This window comes from Lissotriton vulgaris, chromosome 11, assembly GCF_964263255.1.
Source record: "Lissotriton vulgaris chromosome 11, aLisVul1.2, whole genome shotgun sequence".
Classification (NCBI taxonomy): domain Eukaryota; kingdom Metazoa; phylum Chordata; class Amphibia; order Caudata; family Salamandridae; genus Lissotriton; species Lissotriton vulgaris.
The window spans coordinates 332036683-332048692 of record NC_141699.1 but is presented as its reverse complement, the minus strand read 5'-3'; positions in this window follow the sequence as shown (position 1 = coordinate 332048692).

Genomic DNA, 12010 nt, shown 5'->3' with positions numbered 1-12010 from the left:
AAATAATAAGCTTTGTTTTTCTTTCAACCACCATGGAACAAGTTTGGTACTGGGTTTGCGCCCTCTTAATAATTTAAAAGGACTAATTAAAGTCACTGAATTAGGAGAAGGTCTGTATGCCAATAACATGGACTGTAATGAATTTCTCCAATTAAGTCCACTTTTAACTGAGAGTTGAATAGCTTCTTTTATTACTCTGTTAAACCTCTCAACCTGACCATTGGCTTCTGGGTGGAAAACAGTTATTCTTTTATGAGTAATAGCACATTTCTTAAGGAAAGATTCCATATTATTACTAATGAACTGTGGCCCATTATCGGTTACAATTCTTGTGGAATGCCTTCCCTACAAATAATTTCGTCCAGAAATTCTATTATTTTCTCAGAAGTAATTTCTTTCACCATTTTGACTTCGGGCCACTTTGAGAAGTAATCAATGAAGACAATTCCAAGAGCCTCTTGTTTGGGTAATACAGAAAAAGGGCCTATTATGTCCAAACCTAATTTACGTCAATGACCTTCTGGAAAATCAATAGGATTTGGTTTAGGACATAAGGGAACTGCAGACTTATCACTAGATGAACATTCTAAACAATTCTTGATAGCGTGTTCAACAGAAATGTCAATCCCTGTCCACCAAAATGATTCTCTAATTAACCTTCTTGTGCTTGATATTCCCAGATGTCCTTCATGGGCTAGGCTAATGATGTTCTTCCTTAAATTATGAGGAGGTACAATCTTATTGCCTCTTAAAACCATATCATTTTCAATAGCTAATTCCTCTTTAACTTTGCAATAAGCAATTAATTCGCCGGATAGCTTTCTTTCTTGGGGCCAACCATATAAAATGTGATATTTAACTCTTTTCAATTCTTCGTCATTATCCATTTCCTCTAGCCATAGTTTTTCTTTAATGACAGGATGTTCATTATTTATTGCATTAATGTCCTGTGTGGTAAAGACTACCTCACAATCCTCATTCACAACAATCTCAGGATCATAAGAAGAAGGAGGAAACCTAGACATGGAATCGGCATGAACATTAGACTTCCCTTGAATGTACTCCAATTGGAACTGGAAACTTTGTAATCTGGAAGCCAACCTGGCTAATCTTGCAGACATTGTGCGACCACCACGTGGTGCCATCATATAAATAAGCGGTTTATGATCCGTTTTGATTACTAATTTTGTTCCCCATATGAATGTTCTAAAGTGCTCCGCAGACCACACACAAGCTAATAATTCCCTTTCAATCATGGAATAGTTTTTCTCCGCCTCACGGAAGGCCCTAAATGCGTAAGCAACAATCCATTATTTGTTATTGTCCCTCTGCATTAAAACTCCCCCTAAACCAGAGCTGCTGGCATCTACCATAATTATGCATTTCTTTCAACTTACAAAGGGTTGTAAGCATGGTGCATTGACAATGTATGACTTTAAGGTATTAAAAGCAATTGACAGGTCATTTGCCCATTCAAACTTTGCATTCTTCTTTAACAAACATCTAATAGGATCAACTGTGGTGGCATAGTTTGGAATACATTTTGCATACATTTCCAAGAAAGCAACCAATTGTTCTTTGGATTTTGGAATTTCAGCATTAATTATATTTTCAACATGGTTACGTTTAAGTTTAATTCCAGTACTGCTAATGGTATGCCCTAAATATTCTACTTGAGATGCTTTAAAGGTGCATTTATCTGTACGAAGTGTGAGACCTTTTGATGACAGAGCAGACAATACCTTATTCAAGTTTTGATCATGTTCTTCAGCGTTTTTCCCATAAACTAGTATATCATTTTGGAACGCTATGGCACCTACTAATCCCTCAAGAGTTTCCTTCATTAACCTTTGATACACTGAGGCTGCACTAGCCAAGCCAAATGGCATACAACAATCCCTGTAGAGGCCTTCAGGGGTAATGAATGCAGTATAATTTTATGATTAATCATCTAGAATGACCTGATGGTAAGCACTGGTCAAATCAATGGTGGAAAACACTTGTGCACCCGCCAACATAGAAACCATTTCCTGCAAATTAGGTAATGGGTGAGCATCAATCCATATCACATTATTAAGACTGCGTAAATCCACACACAATTTAAGCTCACCAGTGGATTTAACAGAAATCACGATCAAAGAAACCCAAGGTGAAGATTCAATAGGTTCTATTATGCCCTTAGAACATAAATCATTTAACATATCTTTCAGTTTCTATCTGTAAGATAAAGGTACTTTCCTCACTCTATGCCGGATTGGAATGGCATCATCATGTATTTTAATGTGGTGTTTAAATCCCTGGTACATCCCCAATGTGTTTGTGAATACGTTCGGAAAACTTTTTTAAAATTAGAAATGAAATTGCATTTGTCAGTTGTGGAACTTACCACATAAACAGGAGGATCAGCTTTAGGATCTATTTTGATACCCATTTTTTTCTTGGTGCGGCCAACCCAGAAGTGATTTTCCAGATTTTGCTACATATACTTTACTGTATGTATGTCGTTCTTTAAATTTCAAATTCGCCCAAAAATAACCAATGAGATCAACATTGTGACCAGTATAACCTCGGGCGTGACATCAGGAGGAAGCAAAATCTTGTTAGCCCATTTGCTATCAAACAATTGTTTGGCAATAATAGTATACCCAGAACAAGAATCTACAAACACTTGTACATCAACATCATTAATACATATTTTGCAAGAAGTACATTTTTAAACATTTTCATTGTTACACATGTTGATTACGGTATTAATATCATTCCCATACTCATCAAAAGTATTCTCATATTCAGAGAAATCTTGAATATAGTTGACCCTTTTTGATGTAGACCTGCACACCTTTGAAAAATGGCCTTTTTTTCCGCATTTTGAACATACTTTATCAGAAACTGGACAAAACTTTGAATTTCCTAAATGTCCCTGAATTCCACATCTATAACACACAAACATATGTTTTTTATTGTCATTTCCAAAAGTTTTGTTTCTCCCATCAAATTTGCAAAATGTTCTGTAAATTATTTTTCCTTCACTTGTCTGTTTCTTTAGAAATCGCAAATATTTCACTTTTTTCAGGACCTCTGATTTCCTTTACAAACTTTTCTGAATGCTCAATTGACTTAGCAATATCAATTGCAGAATTTAGGGACTAATCAGACGTGGTCCATAGCCTTTCTTGAACTTTTTTGTTGTTAGTTCTCATGAGAATTTGATCCCTGAGTACTTGTTTGTAATTAATATGTTCAAAGTCACAGGAAACTGCAAGAGATCGAAACGCTGAAACAAAATCCTCAATGGATTCCTCAGGTTGTTGTTTTCTTAAATAAAAAATGAATCTCTCCATGACATCGTTTTTCTTTTTCCCATATCTTAGGTTAATTGTTTGGAAGCATATTGATACACATTTATGTTTCCTGGATTAATAGGAGCAGTGCCCTGGCACTCACGTTGTCTGGCCCAGCACTATTATATGGACAGTCCTGGCTCAAGAGCACCCCTGTAATCACCTGTAACAATAATAAAAGAGTTAAATGTCCACTGATACTAGCTGATCCAGCTGTTCTCCTCCAAAATATACTCTGAGGTAGAGCAGATTTTCCCTGACTTGAGTAACACCGCTACCAGTATGGACAACACCATGGCCATATTCCTGCAACTGACCACCACAATAAGACCATTCTTTAATAAACAGTGTAATAAAGACCTATTCACACGGAGAACCGCCCAGTGGTTCAATAAGGCCTGCAAAAAAAGCCAAGGATGATCTAATTGTGGCGGTAAAGTCAAAATCTCCCATAGATATTAAAAATAGCAGGAAGCTGTTCAAACTAGCACAAGTCAAGGCAAAAAGGGACTGGGAGTCAGGAAATTGGCCCTCACTTGTAGATGCATCGAAGCAGAAGAATAGCCAATTGTTTTGGCTCATCCTTTCAAAAGGGTCACCTAAATTGAAAACAAACCGACTTCCATATACAGTCCTGGAAGGGTGAGATTTTGATCGATACCTTATCACTATTGATCTAAACCCCGATCTGGTCGACTGAACCTTTATTGCCTGTCATTGAGGGAAGAAAGTGCATCTCTTACCAAGTTAGTTCACCCAATACAGGACTCCGCTCCGAAAGATCACAGACAACTTCTAGCTTTCAAAGGTTTATTATATAGTCAGAATAAGCTGCAAGTACAGGCATCTCAGAATGAGATTCACAAGATACACGGGCCCAACTACATACATGTGCTCTCTGAAAACCCTCAGACGAGCAAAGAAGACTACGAGTACAAGTTCTAAGAATAATAAAGCTATCAGCATTGACACGTACTGAGATCTCTCCGTCATTTAAGTTGGAGGAAAAAACACAGGTTAGGCTGTCCCTACTCTGTTCTAGATGGTATCCCTACTTAACCAGGTCTCAACCTAACAAAAGGTGTCAGCGGTGAATGACCCCCTAGGGAAGTCACCCACTCTTAGTCTCTTGGTGAAAACCTACAGTTCTCCAGTCATGACCCCTCTCTGCCTACCCATCCGCTCTCTAAAGGGTCCTCAGGCTTCTGCTCTAACTCCACCCAGGGGTGCTGTCCCTAATACAAAAACATACAACAGCATTTGGGACGCCCCTCGTGAGACGCCCCTCACGTGGTGTAGCTTCTGGCTTTTTCCATGATGAGGCCTCGTGCGTTAGAGTTGACCTTGCTTCTCAGACTCTTCTCCGGCCCGCTGATACCCCTTAAAACATTCCGGAACCCTCCTCCATGTCTGGGCCGTCTCCTGAACAATCCCCTATTCATTTCATTTATAATTGGATCCCCCCTTTCTCTTGCAGACAGACATCTGCAGCCAAGATCCCAATTCTCATAGACTTCCAACAAAGGTTTGCAACATTTCTCGTCCCAGACCAATACGTGTAAATCAATGTCTAAAAACATTTCAGGCCTACAGCATTTCTCATAATGATTATAACATTCAACTACTTCATTAATTAATAGCATGTTACTACTCTTATTCTATTTTTCGGTAAACACATCTATAAATCATGGCCCATTAATGCTATTACTAAAACATTAGTGCAATCCATGTCGTGAAAGGAACCACCTTCCCCATCCCTTCCATCTCTGGCCCTGAGGCCTACCACGTTCTACGTTTAACCGCATGCCATCTTACATTTTAGCAGCTACACGACATGGATTCAGGATTAATCACGTCTAATAAAGTCATATAGTTTCACACATTTCTGCATTAGTTCCACTTCTACTTAAATCTCTAAGTTAACTACACATTTCAGAATATAGATGTAGGTACTATCAGCACTCATGGCATTTCTCTTCATGACTTGTGCTTACTACGTGTAAGTGTGATGTACTTATACATTTAGGTCAGTTTGCGCTCTCTCAGTTCCCCCCTTTGATGACCTCTCGGGGTCATCACTAACATTTAAACTGCAGTGATTGCTTGCATAACTCGTTTCTGCGTTTCCAGAGCCCTCAGACTCCTGTACTGACTATCTTGCATGGCAGCCAATCTCTGCAGCTGTTCTCTCTGTGCCCTCTCTGACCTTCTTGCTCTGTACCATTTGAATACCCTCACCAATCCCCACAACACGATCCCACAGATCAATATTATGATGATAGGTTTCAGTATATACCACACAAAGCTTTTGCCTAATGAGGTGAGCCAACCTCCAGCTTCACTCATTCCGTGGCCCACCTTTTCCCAGACATTTTCTCTACTCAGGTCTTCGATCTCCTTGTGAATATCAGTTATGTTCCTAATAACTTTCTCAAGGGGCTTTGAATTGTCTGGAATGTAAGTGCAACATTCCTGGACCTTCAAAGCCTTACAGACTCCGCCCTCTTTTGCTAATAGGACGTCTAATGCAAGACGGTTCTGGAGGACCATAGCCCTTATCGATTGCATCTCTCCTTCTACCAGCATTAAGGACTGAGCAGTGCTGGCAGACAACCTGTCTACGACTGTGGCCAGTCGTCTAATTTTGACATCATTAAGGATTAGTCCCAAAAGAGGGAACACAGCTCCAAAGACATCTCCAACCATTTCTGCATCTCCTATATCTCTCCTTCCTCTCGATGATGTCTTGCCCTCGATTATCTCTAAGTCTTGGGCATGATATATTTTGGGGAAGATAATTGCCAAGTAACATGATCCGTACCAGTTGTCAGGTAGTCTCACGTAGGCATTTCTTCCACATACAAAATACACATTTGGAATCACTTGCATTCCCTTCAGGAAGTCCTTCGTATAATATTCTAGGTTGAAAGCATGTTCACAGCTAACTTCTCCCACGTATACATTTTCATAATACGTTTTGGCTCTGTGAAGACATAACTTTCCTCTCTGCGTTCTATCTAAAGCTATTGGACCACTACCACCCTTTCTCTTATGTGCCTTCTCTTCCTCGGTCCAATCTGTTTTCCATTGTCCTGATTTTTTCAAAATCTTTTGTCTCCTGTATCGATCATCCACCTGCCCTATGAACTTTTTCTCTACATCTGACACCTTGCATGTCAGGTTATTTCTGCGGGCATGTGAAGTATCTAAGGTAATCCAAGGAATGAAAAACTTTGCCAACCTGTCTTCACTCTTCCAGTAGTCCCATTTGTTCATCTGCTTATAATTTGGGACTTCTGGCAACACTGAATCGTAATTGGAGAAATAGTATTCAAAACTATCTCTCCCATAAAATATACTAAGCAACAAGCTACATGTAATGCCATATGTCAGCGGGAGGTGATGATATCGAATGCCTTCATCTACAGACGCCGGCAACTGCATGCAGACATAGCAGTCCTTAACCTCCATGGCATCCACGTATTCATACAAAAGTTTAGCATAAGCATTTGACCTAAAGTCGCCTTGGGACTCATCTACGTGTAACCTGCGGGCTTCTGCAGCTAATAACGCTTTCTCTTGAGTGTTTTCCCCTGTCTCACCAGCAACGGTGGGTGTAGGCGTTTCTACAGATTTCACATCGGTTACCTTTGCCTCTTCCTCACGTCCCTTTACATAAGAAACTGTAACTACTAAAACTATTAATATTATCACTCCTACTATTAGTGTGCCTATTACACATTTAGCTCTGCGGTTCTGGGTGCCGGCTTCCATTTCGTCAGACAGTATGGCTCTCTCTTATCTCCGCACAAAGTTCTTTTCTTCTCGTTCCTTTACAGTCTCTTTTACTCCTTTTGTCCTTAGGACCACACAACTGGAAGCTGACAACCTTCTTCGCAAAAAGTCCTTTAGCAGTTCAATACAGACAACCCTAGCCCTTCTCCGTCAACTCAAAGGAAGGTCCCTAAGATTTTCTGCTTCCTGGGCGCTAGGTAATCTTCTTTTTCTTCTCGCTTATTTACAAAGTCTTTTAAGCATCTACTATCAGGCTTGTGCCTGCAGCTTCAACAGCATAGTTCAATATTTCCAAACGAAGATTGTGCTCTTCATGGCTTGTTATCTTTGTACCAAAGTCGGGGAATTGCAATTCTGTGAAAAACATGTGCCTTAACTTGCTGAGGCGGGGAGGTCTGGGGAGCATGAAAGTTAGTGACCCTTCTTGTTCGACTCCGGGTACTAACAGGCGTATTTCCACTGTGACGATGGGCTCAGAACTGGACACCACCACCGCTCGTATCCTCCCTGTTTTCTGTTCCAAAGACATTTGTCGCCAGATATGTCCACTCAGGGGTGGAGTATCTTCGGCTAGGCACACGCACTCTTCTTGACCTTCTCAAGTCCGGTGCTTCAGCGCCCTGAGCACCTTCTTCCGGGTCTGAATCCTCTGATATCGGAGGAAGGGTTCTCTCTGGAGTTGACCTCAGACTAGAGCTCCTTCTTTGCGGCCAAGTAGCTTCTCCACGTACCCTTCTACTCCTTCTTCTTCTGGTCTGTTCACACTCTCTGTCAGACCGGTCAGTGTCTGACTCGTACTCCCAGCTACTTTCTCCTTCAGTAGCGTCGTCCGTTTCGCTGTTGTGCTGACCGTTCTCAGCTTGGTCAGACTCGTACCCTTCTTCTGTTGGCACCTCTACAGCTTGGCTAGCCCCCTCTATGGCTTCTCGGTCCTCAGCTGGACGTCTATCCGAGAGAGGAGCTGTTTCTTCCAGAGGTGCTGGAACCCTCCGCGTGTGCGACGCGTGGATCCAATTGGGCAGGCCTCCCACCTTCACTGCGGTGTTCGTGATCAGGATGATCTGGAAGGGCCCACGCCAACGAACATCCAGGCAGCTACTCCTCACGTGCTTTCGCACCAGTACCCAGTCTCCAGGGCACAGGTCGTGGCACAGGTCCTGGCACGATGGAACCTCGGCAGCCTGCACCTGAAGGGACACAGAATGAATGGCGTCAGACAGCCCCTTACAATAGTCCAGGATCATATCATCTGTGATATTTAACAGTGCGGCAGTTGGGACAGATGGCAACCTCATTGCTCTCCCCATCAACACCTCATGAGGTGACAGCCCCGTTCTTCTATCTGGGGTACTACGGAGGCTCATAAGGACCAATGGCAGAGCGTCAGGCCAACTCAAGGATGTTGATGAACACACTTTTGCAATTCGGGCCTTTATAGTGCTGTTTATCTGCTCCACAATTCCTGAGGCCTCTGGTCGATAACTGCAATGCAATTTCTGATCTATGTTCAGAGCCGCACAAATCATTTTCACAAGCGAGCTGTTGAAATGCGTTCCCCTATCTGATTCCAAAGAGGCCGGCACCCCGAAGCGCGGAATGAGCTCCCTAAGCAGTAACTTGGCTACTGTGAGGGTGTCGCACCTACGTGTAGGGTATGCCTCAACCCATCTGGAGAATACGCAAACAACCACCAGGACATAACGGAGGCGGTTGCACCTTGGCAGTTCGATAAAATCCAACTGCATGCGGTTGAAGGGACCCCCTGACCTCCCAATGTGACTTAATGCAACTGGTGTCTTTTTCCCCACATTCAACTGCTGACAGGTCACACAACGCTGGCACACTGCTTCGGCTGCTACTCTGAACTTAGGATTGTACCAGGTCTGCCTAAACACTCTCAGCATAGCGTCTCTTCCTAAGTGTACGGGACCATGTATTTGTCTAGCCATTGGGCTCACCATCTCATTGGGTAACACTGCTCTGCCATCTGATGAGACCCAGAAATGGGCCTCACCCAACACACATCCTGCCTTTTCCCATGTTTCTTTTTCAAAATCAGGAGCATTTTCTTGCATGCTCTTCAGTTCGTCCCAAGAGTCAACAGTTTCTAGTATCATAGCTAATTCAGTTCTTACATTTATTCCACCCACTTCCACCTCTGTGAAAGAGTACCCTTGTTCCGCGCAATACCGTGCGACTTCGTCGGCATATCTATTGCCTTGTGACACGAAGTCCATATTTCTGGTATGTGCGGTGCACTTCACGACTGCGATACCTGCTGGACATTGCAACGCCTCTAACAACAGGCGCACAAACTCTCCATTGCGAATGGGAGAGCCTGAAGAGGTCATGAAACCCCTTTGAGACCACAACTGCCCGTAATCATGAACTACCCCGTAACCATATTGGCTGTCGCTGTATATGGTGACTCGAATTTGATTGCTTGCCAAGCAAGCACGCGTTAGGGCAATAATCTCGGCTACCTGAGCGGAGTGTACTCCTTCCAGGCATCCAGCTTCCACAACTCCAGTAATGGTACAAACAGCGTAAGCTGCTCTCAACTGCCCAACTTCGTCTCTTACACATGAGCCATCGACAAAGAGAATTTCGTCTGGGTCAGTCAGTGGCTCATCTACGATGTCGGGTCTTGGTTTGGTGCATAGTTCAGTCACATCGAGGCAGTCATGGTCTGTACATTCATCATCATCCTCTATATCGTTTGGAAGTGGCATCAAGGTAGCAGGATTCAAAACAGAGCATCTCCTGAGGGTCACGTTCTCTGCAGCAAGAATAACTTGCTCATAGCGCGTGAGCCTACTATTGGTCAGATGTTGTGTTTTGGTCCTGGTCATTAACAATTCAACAGAATGGGGCACATGCACCTCTAACGGGTGCCCCATGACAATATTCTCACACCTCTCGATGCTGACACCTGTTGCGGCAACGGATTTGAGACATCCGGGCAACGCTGCGGCTACTGGGTCTAAAGTAGCCGAGAAGTAAGCGACTGGTCTACGGGCATTCCCATGAATTTGGACTAACACAGACAGCGCGCAACCCTCTCTCTCACAGCAATAAAGCAAGAATGGTTTATCGTAATCAGGCATTCCCAAAGCCGGAGCACGACATAGGTCCTCTCTCAGCTGCAGGAACGCCATCAAACAGTCTTTGTCCCATGGTACCGGATCACTCACCTCCTTGTGCGTCAGTTTTTGCAAGGGCTTTGCTTTCAGTGAAAAGTTTGCAATCCACTGTCGGCAATATCCCACCATCCCTAGGAACATCCTGACTTCTCTCTGTGTTTTAGGCGCATTCATCTTCATGATGGCCTCTATCCGGTCTGGTGACACTTTTCGTTTGCCTTTCTCAATTCTGTGTCCCAGGTACTGCACTTCTGTCAGGCAGTACTGCAATTTTCCCGGGGACACCTTGTGCCCATTTTCAGCTAGGTGATTTAACAAAGCAATAGAGTCCTCCCTGCAAGCTTCCTCTGTTTCTGACGCCACAAGGAGGTCGTCTATGTACTGGACCAGAACTGACCTCTGGGGCAGCACTAGACTTTCAAGATTTTTCTTCAGAAGCTGGTTGAAGATCGATGGGCTCTCTGTATACCCCTGAGGAATACGACACCATGTTAGGACGCGACCTTCCAGCTTAAATGCGAAAAGAAAATGGCTCTCTTCGTCCAGAGGGATCGAAAAGAAAGCCTGGCAAAGATCAATCACAGTGAACCATTCTGCTTGGAACGGTATCTGAAACAGTATCACTGATGGATTCGGTACCACTGGACAACATGAAACAACTATGTTGTTAATCTTTCGGAGGTCCTGCACTATCCGGAATTTCCCATTTGGTTTCTGCAAACCCATAATCGGGGAGTTACATGGACTACCCACGATTTCTTTCAGTATTCCCTGCTTAATCATGGACTCGATCACGGGCTTTATGCCTGCAATCGTTTCTGGAGTCAATTTATATTGAGGTGTTCTTGGAAACTCAGCATGCGGTTTCACTACAATTTTCACTGGGTCCACCCCTTTCACCAAACCAATCTCTTCCCCAGTGAAATCCCACACTTCTGGAGCTACTGTCTCTCTCAGATCCCAGGGGAGCTCATCTACTGTCAGAGTGGGATACAGCTCCACACATATTCTGGAATTTGCGACTTTAAAGTCCGCATCATCGTCATTAGTCAATACCTCCACTCCCTGTGGTGTGCAGTATATGGTGCAATTTAGTTTGCACAAGAGGTCTCTTCCTAGCAGACATACAGGGCTAGAATCGCAAACCACAAACTGGTGCTCATCGCTGTACTTCCCTATTTTCACCTGCACTGGCTCAGTCAGCGGGCTGGTCATTCTCCTGTTAGCGACCCCCACCACTTGTATGGTCTCTCCAGACATGGGCAGGCCTGGAACTGCGGCGGATCTGATCGTGGATCTAGTGGCTCCTGTGTCCACTAGAAATGTCGTGGGGAACCCTGCCACTTCGGCCTCAACATAGGGTCCCCTCTGGTCCACCTCCAAAGCTGCCCCGAGGGTGCAGTCTTCTCTTTCCACTCTCTGCCCAGTTAGTGGGTCCACATAATAGCATTCCTCTCCTCCGACAAACAGGGGCATCTGTCTATATGTCTTACCCATAGTCCCTACTCGGGGGGGCTGAGGGAACTGGGCTCGGGGAGGAGGACCCCCCCCTTTGAGCACCTTTCCCTGGTATGGCGTTACCCCTCTCGTAGGCGCACTCTGGACCTCTTCCTCCTCTACCTCTTGTTCTCCTATCTCAACGTTATAGGGACACTCGCGTTTCCAATGCCCCACCTCGTTACACTGGTGGCACCTAGTCGTTTTCTTCAAGGCAGCTATATCTATCCTGGG